Source organism: Gopherus evgoodei, chromosome 8 (assembly GCF_007399415.2).
Source record: "Gopherus evgoodei ecotype Sinaloan lineage chromosome 8, rGopEvg1_v1.p, whole genome shotgun sequence".
In the NCBI taxonomy this organism is placed as follows: Eukaryota; Metazoa; Chordata; order Testudines; family Testudinidae; genus Gopherus; species Gopherus evgoodei.
Genome location: NC_044329.1, coordinates 19374103 through 19394386, shown reverse-complemented (window position 1 = coordinate 19394386; position 20284 = coordinate 19374103). Strand labels below are relative to the sequence as shown.

Sequence of the window (20284 nt, the reverse complement as noted above, 5' to 3'; positions counted from 1 at the left end):
AAACTGTGGCACAGAGAGGTGAAGTCACTTGCCTGGGGTTTAACAGGCAGACTGTCACACGCCTGAGAATAAGCAAGCTCCCATGATTTTCAGTTCTGTGCTTTATCCATAAGACCAAGACTGATCTTCAGGACTGAATTCTCCTCTCATACCAGTATAAATGAGAAGTAAGCCCGTTGACATCAATGAAGGTTGTTGGTGTAAATTCTTGGAAAGTAAGATCAGAATTAACCTTAGTCTTTCAAAGTCAGTTTTGTACAGGTATTTAGGGGCCTAACTCCTGTTGAAATCAATGGGAATTAGATCCCTAAATATCATTAAAAATCTGGTCCTAAGTTTCTTTGGTTAAATGCATACTTTGTGTGTCATGTGTGCACGCGCGTGTGCCACACTATAGATTTTTCAGTCTTCCATCTTTTCAGTATCTCCTGGGAAATTAAAGCACACTGAGAATGCTACTTGTGGACATTATTTACCCAACAGTATGATCTTGTCTTCATTTCTCTTATAAGTTGTGCCACATTGCTCTAGCAGAAAGAACAGAGGGTGCAAAGCAGTGAACCTTCTTCATTTTATGTGAATTTTCACCAAAGACTACAATGAACACAGACTCGGAAGGCCTGGCTTTCCTCTCACCAACACTGATTTTACCTTAGCGTTACTCCATTGACATCAACAGAGTTACTTCTAATTTACAGCCATGTGAAAAGTTAAGTGGCCCATTGTGTATATAAAGGCTGTTACTTCAGCATGAGGTTCTGGAAAATTCCTCATAAGCATCTCAAGTTTTGCTCCCATGTGTCATCCATGTTATTAAAATCCTTTGATACTATTACAGCTTTATAATGCACACTTGGATTAGGATTGAAATTTATTTAAAGCCTTTTCCAGGGATTTAATGACAAAAGTTGTTGTAAATTAGATTTAAGGTTAACTTGCAGAACAAAGTGGGACAAGATACTATAGCGTGTCACAGAAAATGATTGAGATGAATTAGCAGACAGAAAAGAGGTTGTAGTTCAAGACTGAAATGCATTGGCAAAAGCATGGACAGAAATGCATTTGGCTTTGGCAGCTGCGATTAGTCCTTCATATGAAGCCACAATTTTAAAAACCAAACATTTCTTCTATTTAGTCTCCTGTTGACACAAATGTTTGTTGTGAGAGGATTAAAAATAAGGATAAGCAAGCTTGCCTCCTGACTTACCATGAGATGTTAGTCTGGCTGGTGTTTCTCCCAAATGTAGGTTGGACCAGAAAAGAGAAATGCTCACTTGTTCATCCAAGCATGCCACTGATAAGAGTTCATCCCCCAAACAACATGCGGTTTCCAAGGCTATTACATTCCACTGGTTTTAACATTCTGCCAGTGCATTAAGAAGAAGGTGTTTGCAGAGTCTATAAATTGGATCTCACAAAATAACAATTGATAAATAAGTCATTTCTAAAAAACGAAACCATGAAAATTAGGGATGTCACAGGGATGAGAAATCACTCTCACAAGACTGAAGATACCATACTTCAAAGGAGCAAACTGGAATCAAAGGGGTAATAAACAAAGTCAGTGAAAATAATCATGTTAAAGGCTCCTTTAATCTCTGTCACCAGCTGTTGAACTAAAAACTGAATATATTAAAAATAACCAACAGGTTGATGAAACTAAGACATGGGAAATAAAGAACAAACTTCTCTTGAAATGGACCCTTAACAGCTAAATAAAAGATTAAACTCAATTGCCTTCTACAGGACAACTTGAAATTAGAACATGTTATATGAGCTCAGCTGGAAGTTGGGGGTCTATTACAGGAGTGGGTAAGTGAGGTTCTATGGCCTGCAGTGTGAAAAAGGTCAGACTAGATGATCATGATGTTCCCTTCTGACCTTAAAGCTTATGAGTTAAGGCTAAAGTCTGAAGACTGAAAGAAAGATAAATATATCTTCATGTATTTTGTTCTCCCTCTCCTCTCCCAGATAGTTATTCCACTGTCTCCACATAGTTTACCTTTCCAGCTCACTGATGTTGAGGAGTGAGGGCTCATTCAAAAGGAAAAAAAAAGTCTATTTTACAGTAATTATCCCAAATTGTACAGCTTACATAGATAGCATTACTGCATTGTTCTGGACTATTAGTCTAGAACAATGAAGTGAATACTGCAGTATTTTTTGAAGTAAAGGGTGGCAAATTATTCTGTGCTAGCACTGCTCTTAAGATGATTGTTTCTTAGCACAGCATTCTTCTAAGTTCAGAAAAGGAAAAACCACTTGTCTATCAGACAAAAGGCTGATAGTCAAAGATCTGGTCATGTTTTCAGAATCCAGATGTAATGGGTAAATGAAATAAATGGGTGAAATTGAGTGTGAATAGTAAATTACTTGGTATTTCCTCATCTCACCCCTTCACCCCCTCACACACATACACAAAATCACACAGTATGTACACCTCTACCTCAATATAATGCTGTCCTCGGGAGCCAAAAAATCTTACCGCATTGTAGGTGAAATTGATTTGATCCACCGGAGCTCACAGCCCTGTTCCCCCGGAGCACTGCCTTACCGTGTTATATGTAAATTTATGTTATATCGGGTAGTGTTGTAATGGGTAGAGGTGTAGTGTTCGTACTTCCAATTCAATGGTTCAAATTAATCCCTTATATAACAAAGTCTGACAGCAGTTCCCATACTGAATAGGCAAGAGGATAAGATGTGAGGTAGTTTTGTTGGCAAACCCAGGGGAAAGTTTCACCAAGGTCAGGCAGATCATGAGTTTTTCCGTCTGCCCCCTGATTCCCTCAAAAACCTTGAAAGAACCAGCTGTTAGCTGAGAAGATCAAGACTTTGGCCCAAAATAGGAGCCTCTGTCCCGTATAATTCAGTTTGAAGTTGTGTTTGTCAGCTCTTCTTGGACCTGACCTAGGGATTCTCAATTCAAGTGCTGGACAACTGATCAAACTCGTGCTGGAAATCTTTAGCCTAGACAGGGCTGGGTCAGAGCAGCGGTTTTAATACTAACCTTTAACAATCATAACATTGCATCTGAGGAACTCATCCTTTCTGTATAACCAACCATTCATACATTACATATATTCATAAGTGAGTAGCACCTCATGTGAAGTTGGTAAACACTGCACTGAGACAAATGGAGAAACTGATGTACAGAAATATTAAGGTCAATGTGATAGAGTGCTGGGCAACTACAGCTATCCCAGAACTCTGATCACCAGATCACCAAATAAATTACCCCAGGGTAAATGTGAGGGGCAAAGTTGTGCTTTATTGATAGATGGGGGTGAGTGGGAGAGAGCTACAATGCTAATTAACCCATAAGGCACAGAAAGGAAGAGCTGGGTAGAGAGAACTTGTTTTTGTTAGAGAACTAAGGGGAAATGGTAACTGTAAATACTATGGACTATAGAGTAGTAAGGTGATAGCAAGAGCAAGTGTAAATATACAGCTGAAGGTCAGCAAATCTGTGGAGGCTGGGATGAGACCTTATCCTGTCAGAGTCAACATTTTTAACAGTGGCCACTAATTTGGGATGTCTAACTTGAGATACTTAATTTCCATTGATAGTGAGCAGCTACAACTTCAGTTGAAATCTATGAGATCTGCAGGGGCTTTTTGCTGGAGTTAGTCAACATTTTTGAAACGAAAAGTTTGTCTTTTAATGCCCTCTCCTTTTCAATGGACTTTTTTGTGTGGAAAAACAAAAAATGCTTTTTTCCTGGTCAAAATCAGTATAAAATATTATTGAAATAGTGTAATTTTTCATTTACCAAAAACCGAGTTTGGCAAATGGAAAATTACAGTAGATGTTGTGATAGTTTTCAGTAAAATACTTGAAAACAATACTGGGGTAACAAATCATAAAAACAATTTTTAAATAGACAAAATAGGTCCATTTCAAACACTTCAGAACAAAAACAGCACTGGCCTTTTGAGATTTTTCACAAAAAGAGGTTTTCATTTTTCCACTGTTTCTGAAAATCCAGACCTAAGCTGTCTTATGCTAAGCATTAGTAGCAACTTTTGAAAATATGATGGTAAGCTATTTGCATGAGGTCAAGTAATGAGTCAGTGATGGAGTCAAGATAAAAAAACTGGGACAGTTATATTTTGGTAAACTAGAAAGAGGATGGAATAAACCCACTCCCTGCTAAAGTGCAGAGTCGGGGAAGATGGGAGAGGATTCATGACAGGTTCCAGTTTGGGCACCTTTCTAAACAGAACCCAGGAATCTAATTTCCCAGTTCCTTGTCTGAGCCATTAGACCAGGGATCTGCAACCTTTGGCACATGGCCTGTCAGAGAAATCCGCTGGAGGGCCAGGATGTTTTGTTTACCTGCAGCTTCCACAGGTCCGGCTGATCACAGCTCCCACTGGCTGCAGTTTGCCATTACAGGCCAATGGGGGCTGCAGGAAGTAGCAGCCAGCACATCCCTCTGCCTGCACCGCTTCCCACAGCCCTCATTGGCCTGTAATGGCAAACCATGGCCCATGGGAGCTGCGATTGTCCAAACCTGAGGACGCTGCAGGTAAACAAATCAGCCTGGCCCGCCAGTGGATTTCCCTGATGGGCCACTTGCCAAAGGCTGACAATCCCTGCACTAGACAATACAACTTTTCTTTCATCTTTGCCTCATAGTAATAAGCCTGTAAAAGCGGCAAAGAATCCTGTGGCACCTTATAGACTAACAGAAGTTTTGGAACATGAGCTTTCATGGGTGAATACCCACTTCATCAGATGCATGCATGCATGTATTCACCCACGAAAGCTCATGCTCCAAAATGTCTGTTAGTCTATAAGCTGCCACAGGATTCTTTGCTGCTTTTACAGATCCAGACTAACGTGGCTACCCCTCTGATACTTGAGTAATAAGCCTGTTCATTCTTCTTATTTCTCCATATTATTCTAGTGTGTATTGCCATGTTCTCCAAACCCATAGATCCAGCAGAATTATTTCCCTACCCTTTTCCTACATTTTCATGCAATTTGTCTTTGTGATTAGCAGTACTCTGTGCAGTAATTGAAGACAACACAAGCTCTGTGTCTGCTCAAGAAAGAGCTGTTAGCAGCAGAATTAGCTCTCCAGTTGATCCCAAATTCATTCTTAAGTGTGTACAGTTGCTATGTCTAGTTGCTGAGTAATTAATGAGATCTTCATAATTGTGGCAATGAAGCAGCACATGGAACTGTGCACTGCAATCCCATTTTGCCTTTTAGAAGGCATTTCTGTCGTTGGCTGTAGCAGGAGCTGTATTTTGTGCTCCCATAAGACACATTATTGGTGTGACGGTGCTCATATGGATAGTATTTCAGTTCCCAATAGTGGCAATAGAGAAAGAAGAAACAGATTTGTGTATGTGCAAGCTTGCAAAAAATGGATATTAAAACTGAATATATTCCACACCCTTCATGACTCATTTGTCTCCTTAGATTGTAAACTCTTTGGGGCGGGGACCAAGCCTGTGTTTGTACAGTGCTTAGCTCAGTCAGGGTTCCAATTCTAGTCAGGGCTTCTAGGGATCCTGTGATATAAATATCAAAATAATAAAATGGTGAGACCAGCTCTTGCATTAGTCTAGTCTCTGAGACAGAAAAAACATCAATACAAATAGTGAAATTTGGGGGGGTTTCTGAAGAACTCAAGTGCACAGTCCCAGTTAAAATGATCCTGATTAAGTACAGTAGAGTACACTGGAGAAGTAGTCTGGTAGACTAATGTCTCCTAAAGATTTATAGATTATCAGGTGAATTAATGTTCAGACCATTTTTCAGCTGCCCATGGAAAATCTGGTTCCTTGTGTTCTGTGCCTCAGGAAATGCAGCTATTGGCTACTTCATGCCTTTTCTAGAACTGTTTACCGTATCCTTTTAGGAACATATAGTACTTGTATGGGGCCTTCCATATAAGTATCTCAATGTGCTTTCTATCAGTATTGGCCCATTCACCATGTCTACTTAGCCTGCCACATCTCTCAGGGCTAGCACTGCTACACACCCTTCCCATTGTCCTCAAGTTAAGGGTGCCTGGCTGTCATCTCCCTACAACCTACTAATGTCACTGCTGTACTGGCTTCTTGGGGCCATTGGCAGTCAGCCTAACTTTACAACAGCCTACACTTTGCACGGCATTACAGTGAGGGAAAGCCCAGAGGATTGAGGAGTACGAAGGTCACCCCTTCTCAACTGCACCATGTCCTCCTTGGCCATAGCTTAGGAGGAATTTTTCCACTGCTAACCGTGCTAGAGGCCTAAATGAAGACAGCACATCAGAAAAGAGAGAGATTTTGCCAGTAGCGTCCATTTACAGCAGAGAAGTGTTGGCTTTGCTGCAGAGCTGCTTATGCAAACCCTGCCTAATTTCTGCTATGACGGTTCCCTTCTGCTGAATCTGTTCTGTCTCTAAATGGAAGATTCCAGCTCTGAGGCTCATCAATGGAGTGCTGCTCATATGCACAACACTGAGAAAAATACCAAAGAGAGAAGCTCATGAAGAAGAGCTGAAAGTAGTGAATGCAGTCTGGTTCCAGAAGGCTCAAGTCAGGTTTCTTTTTCTGTCTTCATGAATTATTTACCCCCATCAAATATTTCTGCAGCTTTGTGTTTCCAGTTTCTCAAATATACTGTAATTATGTCATAACCAGAGTGATTGCATAATCTATCAAATTGAACATGAACTGTCTCAGAGTGACAGCTGCCCTGCAATAATGGGTCTCAGTCAGAAGCCAGGAGAATAATCCCAGCCTTTATTACCAGAGGCAGAAAGGAAAGCATGGCTCAGTTCCCCCAGACTGGGTCACCAAATGACAAAAGAGAGAAATTTCAAGCGCTTTTCAACACTACATTTCCCCCTGGTAGTAGACATGTAGAACCCGCAGTTCTGTCTTTGGATCTGCATCATTTGCTCATTAATTAACCAAAATAATTTCAACATTTAGTTGATTGGTAGTGCTTAATTTGTGCTGGGCTGAGCCCTGGCACCTCTAGGCTTGGCAGTTCAGAGCCCCGGCACCTCTGGGCTTCCTGCATTAGTTAAGAATGTAAAAAAATTGCTGGAGCCCCTGCACCTCTTTCATTACAAATTAAGTACAGCAGATTGGCCTGTCTGAATTGGTGTTTAGAGTTCCTTAAGTGCAGATGAAAGATGCGACTCCAAAATGTAAAATAATTATTATTTTGAGTTTGATTTTTGGATGACCTCCAACATATTTTTATCTTCTTCCTTGCCCTCCAACATCCCCTCCCCTGCCCTCCCACCCCAGTTCATGACTTTTAGGAGTGAAGTTTTTTCTCATACATTGTTGTGTGACAGAGTGATGGATTTCATAAAAGAAAAGATATTTAGGAACACATATTGCAACCTGTGTGCCCTTTATATGTCTCCAATTTTCAGGAATAGATAATTGTGCCCATAATTCAGGTCACTTAGCTTTCTATCTAATTGCCAGTGGTCTGATTTCACTCAGTAGCTCTCATTGAAGCTACGACCTGTAATCTGGTTGGTATCTGGTGAAAGTACAGTCAGTGACAGCTACTGGATGCTCAACACTTTTAAAAAACAGGTCACTTATCTAATTGCCTAAATAGGAATTTAGGACCATAACTTTAGGCCGCTGGTTTTAAAAATCTTGGCCCTGGTTTGCAGACAGTAAACAATTGTAGGTACAAAAGAGCACCTATAATTTAATCTATAGGGCTGCAGTCTGAAGCTGATCTCAAATTCAGATCTTTGAAGCCCAGAAGATGTTTTTCACTGGGTTTGTAAGGCGGATCAGATTTGAGCCTAGCGGGCTTGACAGCATGAGTGATTATACCTGGATTGAATTCCATCACACTTTGAAACTGTAATCCTTATTTGCCTGAAATATTTCATTTGGTGGGGGTATTTTTAATGAGTGGAAGAGCTTTGAAAGGAATTTATTGTTTAAGCAGTTTCTGGTGTGTTTGCCTGCCATGGACAAGAGTGAAATTCACTATTTAGCAGTCACCCAGTCATGGGTAGCCTCCATGTTATTGCTTTTGAGACTGGAACCAGGAATGCTGGATCGTCAAAGTCCTCAGAAAGCAATCCTATGAGGTGAGCATCCATCTGTGCTGTGTTAAGCCTGTTGCAGCTAGAAACGGCTCTTTGCATAGCTCACACTTTTTATTATTTCCATTATGGTAGGGCTTCACTATACTAGGCTTCATACACTCACATGGTAGGAGACATCCTAAAGAGTTTACAGACTATCCAGTCAAGTCAGAGGAGGAAAAACAGTGGGGAAGAGACTTGCCCAAGGTCAAACAGCACATCAGTGGCAGCGAAAGGAATAGACTGTGGATTTCCTAATTCCCAACCCTGTACCTTTTCCATTGCTTCTCCTCTTTTCAGTGTCAAAAGCCACAGGACAAGCTTTAAACTTTAGCCCAAATTCATATAATTGAGGTTCTTTAGAGGCCTATAGACTCTATTGGTTTAGATCCTAAATTATAGCGCTTACGTAGTATCTCCTTCCATGTAGCAAGGTTAAGAAAAAAATTCAGCAAAGCATTGATTTTTCCCTTTAATAAGATAATTTTCTAAAAGGCATCCATTTACTCAGTGTTGTTGTCCAGCCTTTAACATTTCAGCTGATCCCTGAAAGCGAATGAACCTTCTAATTAAGGCTTTGCATTAAAGCCAGGCGGATGTTCCCTGAATGCGGTACAGGTGCAGAAATGTAATGACATAGCAAATGAGCCTAATCACGAGGTCTTTTATTTATTCTGTGAGTAAGAGGTTAGAGTCCAGTCACTCAATTATATAATTCTTTGTTGTTTCAAAACAAATAATTAGCTCTGTAGTATCACCCTAATTAGGAGTGGCATCTCTGGTGCTGCTGTGTTAAGGCTGCACTAATAGCCCAGTAATGAATTATTTTTATGCTTTAATAAAACAGACTGTAAAAGCTGAATCTAAAAAGGCCTTAATACACCTCCAACATACACATACACAGTGAACTTTTATCAACATATATCAACACCTGACTTTTTCTTTTGAATGTTGCCTTTTTGGACAGCTTTTCCTTGAGCAAGATCTATTCCCTCCGTCATTTCTCCAGCGGAGCCAAATCCTGTCTCTCTTTTACATCTGCTTTTGCCTGTCAGGTCTGCAAACATAGTTTGAAGTCATCTACAGACCTGAGTTCTCTCTTGCTCTTTACACTAAATTCAGCACGACCACCTGCTACCTCCTCCACAACATCAACATCCACCAAACAAAGTTACTCTGCTGAACTGATCCTGCATGCGTGTGTCACTCTGTGCCTCAAATCCTCCTCCTCCTATTTCAATGAATCTCCTGAGTTCCTCACTCCCCAACTCCAGTCTGTTCAGAAGACTGCAGTATGCCAAGCAAAGAAGCACAATCACATCCTCCCCCGCCTTAAAGACTTTCACTGGTTCCCCCTCCACTGTCCATTTTATGCATTTTTATATGTATTTGATGCATGACATATAACTTTTTCTCTTGCTAACTGGTCACCGGAATGTTCTGCTTTGTCTATGTGATGGCATATACCTGGCTGTCACCTATATCAAAGTCTACATCTAGGTCAACATAATTGTCCACACTATCTCTCTCTGCTGAAAGGTTACCAGCAAAGTCATTTCGCACTAAGGTCTCCTGGACAATTCGCTGGACCAGATTCTATTCTATAGGAATTAAGCAGCATCTTTGCAGAGAAAGTATTTTCAGTGTTTTCATTTTAGCATTAATCTAATACCAGCTTTAGTTAACTGAAATCACCACTGGCCCATAACTATTAGTGCCACAGCAGATGCCAGGATAGATGAGGGGTGGGGGAGGGAGAGAAATTCCTCTGTGTGATGCAAATAATAGACGAAGTGCTTATATTACTTCTAGGGAGTAAGGCATCATCTGTCAGGGAATGTGAAGTCTTAATGCCCTATGCAGATGACACTTCTGTCCCCATATCTTAGATTCTCATCTCATTTAAGGGTAGGATGTGGCTTGCTTGATTAAATTATGCAACGTGTTGAGTTACACACACTAAAATATGAAGCATCTTGTGAAACTTAATAAGCACATGCGTTTCTTCAGTAGCTATTGTGACCATTTCTTGAAATTCTTCTTGGCCTCATTTTGTCCCATGGCAGCATCTGATCTGCCCACTGTGCTTTGGAGCTGCATCTCTTCCCTTCCCCCAGCAGATGGCTTCTCCACAGTACCTTCTCACTTGGCATTATCTGGAGCACAGCACTTGCCCTAGGGCCTTCTTGTAATAGAAATATCACGAGCAACCCTGTTCTCTCCCTAATAGAATGCCCCACTGCTCTTTCTCAAGTGACTCACTTTGCTCCTGTACAGCAGCAGGCTAGGTTTTTCCAGGAATTTGTGTAATGTACCTGTTTCCTCCAACTCCAGATCTGTACTAAAACCCATTTCATACAATCCCCAGAGCAAAGCTTAGCTAGCTTTACTTGAGCCCAGATGACTGCCAACAGCACAGGCTCAGTGCTTAATATCACAGACAGCTGGTTCCTTTCCAGCCTGGAGTCAGAAGACATCATGGGCATGCATTACTTCAATGCCTAACAACTTGCAGCCTCTTCCACTTCAGTGACCAGAAGGACCAACACAGCCTTGCTTTTCCCAGTGCTCTCAAATAGCCCATCTTCTCCCCCACCAAGCACATGCATGTTCCACCCTTACAACAAACAAAATGAAAACAGACAGAAGATTAAAAACCTGACATGAGGGGAGGAGAGACAATGGAAAGAGAGACTAGAGACCTGGGAGAGCTGAGAAATGCGTAGGGCTCGTCATACAATCCAGTTTTTGCATGAAAATTTTATCTATTTCTGTGTGGCTCTATAATAAATGTGCCCCTTTGCAGTCCAGTAGCTAGGCTCTGAATTGGGACTCAAAAGACCTGAGTTCTAATCCCAACTCAACTGCTGTGTGACCTTGGATAAACCACTTTGCTTCTCTGTGTTGTTTGTTTAGATTGTAAGTTCCATGGGGCTTGAACTGCATCTTACTTTGTGTTTGTACAGTGCCTAGCACAATGGGGTCACCAGTTTTGGTTGGGCCTTCTAGGCATTATTGTTATACAAATAATTAATAATAATCATAATAATAAATAGAAACAAATCTGTTATTTTTGTACCAGAAACTATAAACATTTGAGATTTGAATGTTTTCATCAGTTTGGGCCCCATCACTGGCTTGGTTTATCTTACATTTTTTTTTCAAAAATATTTGCCATCCTGGTTAAGTTTTCTGTGAGATGGGCTTGATTTTGAATTCATAATGAAATGCAAAAATGTTACAGATATGCCACGTGCTCTAGAATCAACACATCTATAGGGAGCTGCATTGCAGCAGTGGAAGAAGTAATCCTTGTGTATTTTCTGAATATCTCAGTTTAAGCTTTGAGAGCCTTCAGGATGAAAGGCACTGTTTAAAGATCTAATTATGTCCCACAGTAGAGTAATCCAGATCTGTCATTTATACCAGCCTCCAGACACCCATATGGACATGCATAACAACAGACACCAACAAATAGGAAAGCCATTCTGCCAGTCTCATGAACAAATTAATCGTATCTTCCACGCCAAAGAAGCAATACAAGGGAGAACCAAATGAACAAGCCAGCGAAAAGGAGACTGGAAGTTACCACTAGTTGTGAGAGTCTGGGACTGTTGTTGCTGAAGAGAGGCAGAGGAGGTGGGAGCAGACAGTGGAGCTGACACTCATCTCTAGTTGTAGGAATTTCAAGAGACAAATGTTTTGAACTGCACACAGGACTCACTCCATGAGAAAGCTGGAGGGAAGTGTGTGTATGTGTGTGGGTACAAGGGATACATTTCTTCAATATTCTGTAATAGCAACAGGTGTGGACATTTTGGTTAGGAACATCAAAGGGCTATCACATAATAGTGGTTTGAGAGAAATAGTCACAACTCATCCTAATATTGCTTGTAGATTGTTTACACTAATCAAATGTTATTTGTTAAGAAATCGTATGTCTCTCTCCCTCCAAAGTGTAACATTAAATCTTCGTCCTGGAACGACTGAGCTCTGGCTTGTGTGTCAGCAGGAGAGTAGGGTGAAGTGCAAGAAAGGGGAAGTAATCAAATATGATATTACTGCAGCCCCCTTACTGTGGTTATTACTGGCATTACTCAGAGGTCCAGTAAACTCAGCAACACCTTGTACAAACATTTACGCAGAGTTCAGCTACACAGAACACACTATAGAATTTCAGCCTAGGAAGAGGCAGCTCTATCTTTTTCTTAATTTTGGGAAACTGTCTTCCACTAATATCCCATTTGACTACTATCAAATCTGTTCATTTAAGAGGCTCAGGCAAGGTTGGGAGGCCTAAAATATAAACAACTTGTGCTAACTTCATTGGCAATTAAAAGCGTGGTGGAAGTTGTTCTCTGGATGAGGTCTTTGACGTTTTCACCCATTTTCTGCACTGCTGCACCAATTTTGAATGAATTCCTGCAGCTTAGCAGTGGAATGTAACATAAGGTGGTTTTAAGCCACCCTGATCGTCAGGTGGCTGCATGCGAGTCCAGTCACTTTAGAGCAGTAATTAGACCATGTGCTGGTTCATAACTTGAAGCAGTGGTTAATAAAACAGTATATTTTCAGATCATAAATGAAAAAAGTTATACATGTTCCTTTGCTATGGCAGGGCACGTTACCCAAATAGCATAATAAAGGTCACCCTGCCTCAAAAAATAATATCCCCTAAATTAGTATAGGGCTATCTAAGGCAAAACTGGCAGAATTTTAAGGATTACCAACTATATGTTGAGTTCTTTCTGTTTTGAATTCTCCAGGATTCGATGAGACATTGAAACAGAAACATACAAGTCTGTTAGTGATCAAATCATCCAAGAGCCAGAGGAGCGAATTTTAATTATTTGCCAACCACTTGTACTGGATAGTCTAGGGACATGAATATGAAAGCGTGACTAGTGTCATTCTTCAGCCATCAGAGGCATATTTAACATTTTTATGTTATGCATTATTTGTATGTTATCCCCTTTATACTGCAAATATCCACTGTCTTAAACAAAACTGAGTGACATTCTGGCCCACTTAAGTTAATGGGTGTTGTGTCTTTTGCTCCAAATAAATATAATATGAAGAAGCCACTGGGTATAGCTGAATCCCAAATAACCATCTTTACTCAATTTACACAAACATGCAATGCAAGTCCTATTATTCTACTGAATACCGGAGGCATCCAAAACACAGAACACGGTGAGCACCACTAGAGAGCTCACAAAATTTAAAGGGGCTACCCCACTCCTATTCCCTTCTGTAACAAAACTCCCATTGACTTCAGTGGTGTCAGGATTTCACCCATTAACTTCACAGCATAAAGCACAGCAAAAGGCGCTTGATAGATTGCTGTTGTACAGAGGCTATTATTACCTTTACTGGTCCTATTGGCCTTTGGTTTTGCCATTGCATTGAGTATATTAGCTTTCTGTTAACAATCCGAGTTATCCCAATACCATTGGATCACCACCCCATTCCAGCCACATGTGCTTGTTTTAATCTGAAGCACTTGCAAAAGAGCTCTCCTGCCCACTCTTGGCCTGTTCTGCTGATGTGCTAGGCACATGCCAGAGGATTGGCAGCTTGTCATAGTCATTGACACTGACAGCTTTTACTACGTATTGCAGGCACTGAGGGCTCGTCTACATGGCCCCGCAGTTCGCACTGGGGGTGGGGTGTGAATTGCAGGGCGCACTAGCAGGCTGTGCTATAAATCCCCTGGGTGGATGCTGTGGGCACAAATTAAAGGCCAACAGTAACATGAGTTTCAAAGGATATTTTTCAGATTTATAATATTCCACATGCTGTAAATTCATTGTTAGACCTTTAGCTTGCAGATATGGAGCACGTTGTTAATACAGCAAAGGAGACAATGCTGGATGTGCACTCTTTCCAAGTTGCAAGAAAACCTCATATCTCAATGGTATTTAATGGTTTTTCTGCTTTGGGCAGTTTCCTATAATCTATACTGGCATTAAATCCACTATACAGCCAATGTCATGGAAACACTGAAGCCCTAAAGAACCTTCAAAGAACTAGAACTTACACTAATGCATCTTTTATAAAGAAACATATATTTTAATATTTTACATGAATGTAATGCTCCTTATTGTAGGGATAGGGGGTGAATAGGGATCATATTATGGTGAATGAAAATGAAAACTCCCTAGAACTAAAATCCCAAGATCCCAAATATAAACTTCCCTAAGGGATCCACACTGACAAGTAGGTGGAGTTTGCCATTGGTCTCTGCTTCAGCTCTAACAGTTCATGCTGAGAAGATGCTGACAACTCTTTGCCAATGATTAGTCCAAAAATAGGATGAAAACGTGTGTCACACAGATCTCCCTGTCACTGGAATTTACTGACAGGATCCAGGTATTTCTGTGAGAGACAGGAAATCAAAATCAGAGCACTCAATGTGTTCCCTTTTTTCCTGGGTGGGAGACAGGCTTTTATTTGATCAGTGCCTGTGTCTCCCTAAGCAGCTTGGGATGTACAGTCTCCCGTCAGGATTGTCTCCCACTATCATTGCTGGGCCCCTCCAATAGCTCAACAGTAAACAACTGGGTTACTAATATACTCAGAGCACAGCTTCAAATCTTGGATGAATAAATTTTCCACCGTGGTGTCAAGCAGCCAATGCCGAATTCTGGACTCCTTTCCAGGGGTTTAAATCCAGGGGTTTAAATCCGGCCTCACTTTATTGACACTGATTTATACTAGTGTAACAGAGAACAGAATTTGGTCTTCTTTGTTTTTGTCTGTGTGGAAAGTATTGCAAGAAAGCGATTTGTCATTCACCCACTCCTTGTATTTCAGATCAGGTCTGGAGCCAGAAGATACAAAGACAAATGAAAAACGTTAAAATATTTTCAAACGCCACAAAAAGGTTAATTTGAAGTTATGAACAAAGGGTAGGGTCAGGTCTGGTTTTATCTGTACTTGTGAACTTAGCCCTGTATGTAATTTATATTCAGGACTACACACATTTATGTGACTGGCTGAACTTGCTCTGTTCTGCAACTATAGGTATTAGTGACAGGAAGATGCTATTCCAAATAATGATGCTTGTTTATTCCTTGATCATTTTTGTGTATCTGGCCAGCATGGTGCAGTTTGCTAAAATGCATGGCAATGATCTACATGTTCCTGATTGATTTAGTCCTTTCCGCCAACAGACAAAGAATAGGCTTGCACAGTTGCTTATCTCTTTCCAGTTTGGCTGGTGTTATTCCTCCACTAAGGAGCTGATACAAAGCCCTTTGAAGTCAATGGATATTTTCCATTAAGTTTAATTTGCTTCACATCAGGCCTAAGACAATAAGAAAGTTATGATTTTTTGGTTTAAAAGTTGCAGCCACAGTTTGTTTCACGGGGCAATTTTGATGCCATCAGTTCAAGTACCATAAAACAAACACACACGCATGTGCACACACACAAAAACAGGTGCCAAATATGAGTGGCACTGCAACGCTATTCACTGAAATTTGGGGAAGCCAGGCCAAATTTAAGGAGTAATGTTGCAATCTCCCACTTCTTGCACTGAAGAACCTGAAGAAGAGCTCTGTGTGGCTTGAAAGATTGCCTCTCCTACTAATAGACTTTGGTCTAGTAAAAGATATTACCTCACCCCCCATGTCTTGCTTAAGAAGAATGACCATCAGAGCAGAGGTTCTCAACCTTTTTCTTTCTGAGCCCACCCCGCACCAACATGCTATAAAAACTCCATGGCCCACCTGTGCCACAATAACTGGCTTTCTGCATATAAAAGCCAGGGCCGGCATTAGGGGATAGCAAGCAGGACAACTGCCTGGGGACCGACCCACATGGGCCTCCACTAAGCTACATTGCTCAGGCTTCAGCTTCAGCTCTGGATGGTAAGGCTCAAGGCCCTGGTCTTCAACCCCATTCGGTGGGGCTTCAGCTTCTGCCCTGGGTCCCAGTAATTGAGCACTGAAACCTGACTGAGGCCCCATAGGGGGCCCTGGACCCCTGGTTGAGAACTACTGCATTAGAGGTTAGACATACAGGGCCTAATACACATAGATGATGAGTTCTGATTTCATAGAGTAGAAGATAATGATGCACATACATACATACTAGCCAGTTATTTAAAGTATTTTAGGAGTAACTGAAATGGACATAAGCATTATCTCTGCTCTTAAAAGACCTCTGTCATATATATTCTAATAAGCAGAAATATATATTTTTAAAAAATGTGTATGGTTGCCTGAGAATCGATGTCCCCTGAATACAAGAGTAGTCAAGGACCTACACGTTGGGCTGGGAAGGAGACTTGGCTCAAAAAGCTGCCTACTCACATCCCAATGAAATCATATGCTATCACAGACGCAATTTCCAGATAAATCTCACACATCCACAGCCACCACTCCACAATGGCAGGATTAGAATTCTGGTTTTTCAGCATCAGAAAAACATAACCCTCTGCACTTGGAGATCGCCTTCAGCTGGTAGGAGTGATGGGTATCTTATCCTACCTGTGGGTCAGCCATGATAGGGCAATCTGATCACATGCACACAGTACAAGTACTTCATACCACATGCTTTTGAGTAGTTTAAAATCTAGCCAGTCTTTCAGGGCTTTTGGGAAAAGAGACATTCTGTTGCTTTTGAGGATCCTAGAATTCATCAAACTAGTTCAATCTGTTTCCCCAAGGCCTTCCAGACACCTCCATACCCATTCCCAACTCTACATTAATGTATTATGAAAGAATATGTTCAATATGAAGCCAAATATTGCTTTTTGATAAATATGTCCTAATTTAATTCTGTACTCTGGTCTCACCTGTGCATTGCATGCACCCTAGTGTTGTCATAAACAGATTGTTAAGGGTTAATGTCTCTTCTACCTGTAAAGGGTTACAAGCAGGGAACGGGACACTTGATCAGAAAACCAATCAGAAGACAAGATACTTTTAAATTTGGGTGGAGGGAAGCTTTTGTGTGTGTTCTTTGTCCGTTGTGGGTTCTTCTCTCGGAGGGTCTGAGAGAGACCAGACATTACTACAGGCTTTCTAAGTTTCTTTTCAAATAGTAAGTAAAAACAGGCGATTTAGGCTTTTGATTGTTTTACTCTATTTGCAGTTGTGGATCTGGCTGGTCAACTTTTATATGTGTAGTTGCTGGGAATATTTTGATTTGTATTGGTACTGGGGGGAAAGTCTCTTTCTGGTATCTGTAAGCTATAGGACCCTGTAATATTTACATCTTGAAGTTACAGAGATAATTCTTTACTTTTTTCTTTCTTTTATTAAAAGATTTCTTTTTAGAGAACCTGATTGATTTATTTTTCTTTGTTTCCCTTGTTTTATTCCAGGGGATTGGGATAACTCAGCAGGACGGGTGGGGGAGACGGGAGGGGGGAGAGATAGAATCTCTCTCTGTTTTCCTTGAATCTGTTTGCATCTTTGTGGAAGGGAAGGGAGATGCTTCTCTGTATGTTGATTTAAGAGGTTGGATCAGTATCTCTCAGGATAGCCCAGGGAGGGAAATTCTGGGAGGGGGAAAGGTGGGGGGAATGGTTTATTTCTCCTTGTTTTAAGAACCAAAAGGGATCTGGGTTCTTGGGGTCCCCAGGGAAGGTTGGGGAGGTCAGAGTGCCCCAAAACACTATATTTTTGGGTGGTGGCAGTGCTATCAGATCTAAGCTGGTAATTAAGCTTAGAAGATTCAGGTGCTAGTATCTCATTTTCTGAACACTAAGGTTCAGATCTGAGAGGGAATGCTATGACAAGTGTCTATAACTTCTGTTGTTTGGCAGGTCTGCTATCACAGCATCTCACTAAAACTTCCCACACATTTTGAAGGGCTTATCATTTTCAATAGCTCTGGGAAATCCAAGCCATTCAGATAAATGGAAGCAAAAACTGGCTGTACCTTGAGCTATAAAATAAACCGTTATTCCAAAACCAGTTCAATATCTGAGAGATTCTTGCTCTGGGCTTTGTTATGGAGCTTCATGCTGCTGTGAAGAATGCACCCTTTGGAATGGCAGAACTCTTAATAACATGATAATCTGGGCTCCAGAGGACCATCCCATATGCTATATATAGGATATACGTGTTTTTATTTCAAACCTATAGTTTTCCTGCTGTGCACCTGCAAGGCAAGACCGATCTCCTTCCAGATGGCATCCTGCCTTCTTCACTCTAACCTCCATCTGGAAAAATAGGACAGTATCTGGCTCCAGACCTAAAACCATTTGCTCCATTTATCAGTCAGCAGCATGAGATGGCAAGATAGTCAGTTTGTCATAGTGGAGGTGGAACATTACATTGCTATGGTCACTCAGCTTTCCAATGGATTAGACCCTTGAATCCCTCCCAAGCTAAACCCTCTGCTATCTCATTCTCTCAGCTCAGCTGCTGTAAGCAAAACACTGGCTTAGCTTGGTCAGCACCCTCATACTGGACTGGGATGGAACATATTAAAGAGAAAGCTGTTAACTGGAACTGAGTGGCACTACAGTAGCTGAGTGTACTAGTTTTTCCCCTTCCAGAGACCTAAATTCAAGCCCTGGCTGAACTGTGGTGGAAATGGCAGGGAATCTTACAAAGTGGCTATACACTACTAAAGCTAAATCCTGATCATAGTCCAAGTAAATGTAGACTGTTGTTGGAGTCAAGAAAGATTAATTCTACCTTCCAGGCTTCAGAGTCATTCTGCATCACCTACTGTTGCCTTGGATATACAGAAGACTCTGTGCATGCTTGTTCAAACCATTGTTCTTAGTCCCGCACTTTAAAAGGGACTAACATGTATATGCACATTATATTTGTAAAGTTCAAGTGCTCGCTACAGCTTTAAGTGGGTCACAGAGAAGATAACATACCAAAGGCATAATATTAGTATGTTCCTATTGATCACAAAGTCATCTTATCATAGGAGTGAGGCATATATTTTAATGCCAGGGAGAACTCTCTTCTCTCCTTTTTTCCTCCTCTTTCTCCTTTTTGTCTCCTTTCTCCCTCTTTTGGGTTCTAAGTGAAAGTTCCCTTCCTCTCCTCTGGTATAAGTGGGGACAAATCTAGAGGAAATCTTCCTGTTGGTATGTGTGGGCAGTGTCTGCTGAAACATGCTGGTTGTAAGGATAAACCTTGACTCATTAAGAATTATAAACTGCCATCCACAGATGGTATCGGCTTTCATGTATCCTTGCATGAGACTGCATATGGCTAAAAGAATTTGGGCCAATTAACACCAACTAACTTTTATTAACAATTTCTCAGTAGCTGAAATGGAATTTTGGAGATAATTCCTTCTCCCCTTTCCTCCCTCCCCCCTCCACACACACTGTCTCAAGTTCCTGTATGTAATTATATTGGAACCTTCAACTTTTATGTCCTTTTTCTGATATGTTTATTTCTTCTTTGATAGTTGAATAATTCCATACCAAAAAATCTGTTACTGGAATATTTAGGTTGCAGAATTAAACCACCAAAGCTCAGTAAATACCAAAGTTCAGGTATCCTATTCAACTGTAACTCGGCCCCACTGTATTTTTGCATCGTGACAATAGGGGGAGATTTTTCAAAGACACAAATGGCAGTTAGGTGCATAACTCCCATTGGCTTTCAATGGGAATCAGGTGCCTATCTATTGCTTGTGCCTTTAATAATCTCTCCCATTATCATTAATTTCACAATCACAAATAGTAAAATATATCACACAATCTTTTTCTTCACAAAGTTGGTCTCAACATCAGTATGATTGCTCACTTCCATTCCAATTTTTCCCCTGTAGTAGTTTATAGCCCGGTATTCAATTGACGTAAAGTTATTCCAAGTAGAATATAGCTGGGAGTCAGGTGATCTGGGTTGCAATCCTAACTCTTCCATGGATGTTCTCTGCAACTACAGGCAAAAACCTCTTCACCTTTGTCAGTATCACCATGAGTAAATGGATTTAATAACAAGTACCCATCTCATAGAGCTCTGTGAGTCTTAATACTATAAAATGTTTGCAAAGAACTTTGTGATCCTTGGATGAGTAGTGCTGTGGAAATGCAAAGTGGTGTTATTATTTCAACATTTCTGGTCCCACCTGCAACACAGGAGAACAAAGGTGCATGAAAACGGGACAAAATAAAAAAAAACCTGGATTAAAGAAAAAATTCACAGCAATTGGAAACCTGTAAAAGGATTTGGGGATCTGTTCCATTTTTTGGTGAAATTTATTTTTATAATCTAGTT

General features: G+C 40.8%; 1 long non-coding RNA gene across 1 annotated transcript; it reads right to left on the bottom strand.

Annotated features, from left to right (window-relative positions):
- Positions 1–2538: 2538 nt before the first annotated feature.
- Positions 2539–20074, bottom strand: LOC115656611. The gene is made up of 3 exons (XR_004001704.1): positions 20064–20074; positions 13443–13447; positions 2539–2619 (listed from the first exon to the last, which is right to left on the bottom strand). It is a non-coding gene; the product is annotated as an uncharacterized LOC115656611 (long non-coding RNA).
- Positions 20075–20284: the final 210 nt, after the last annotated feature.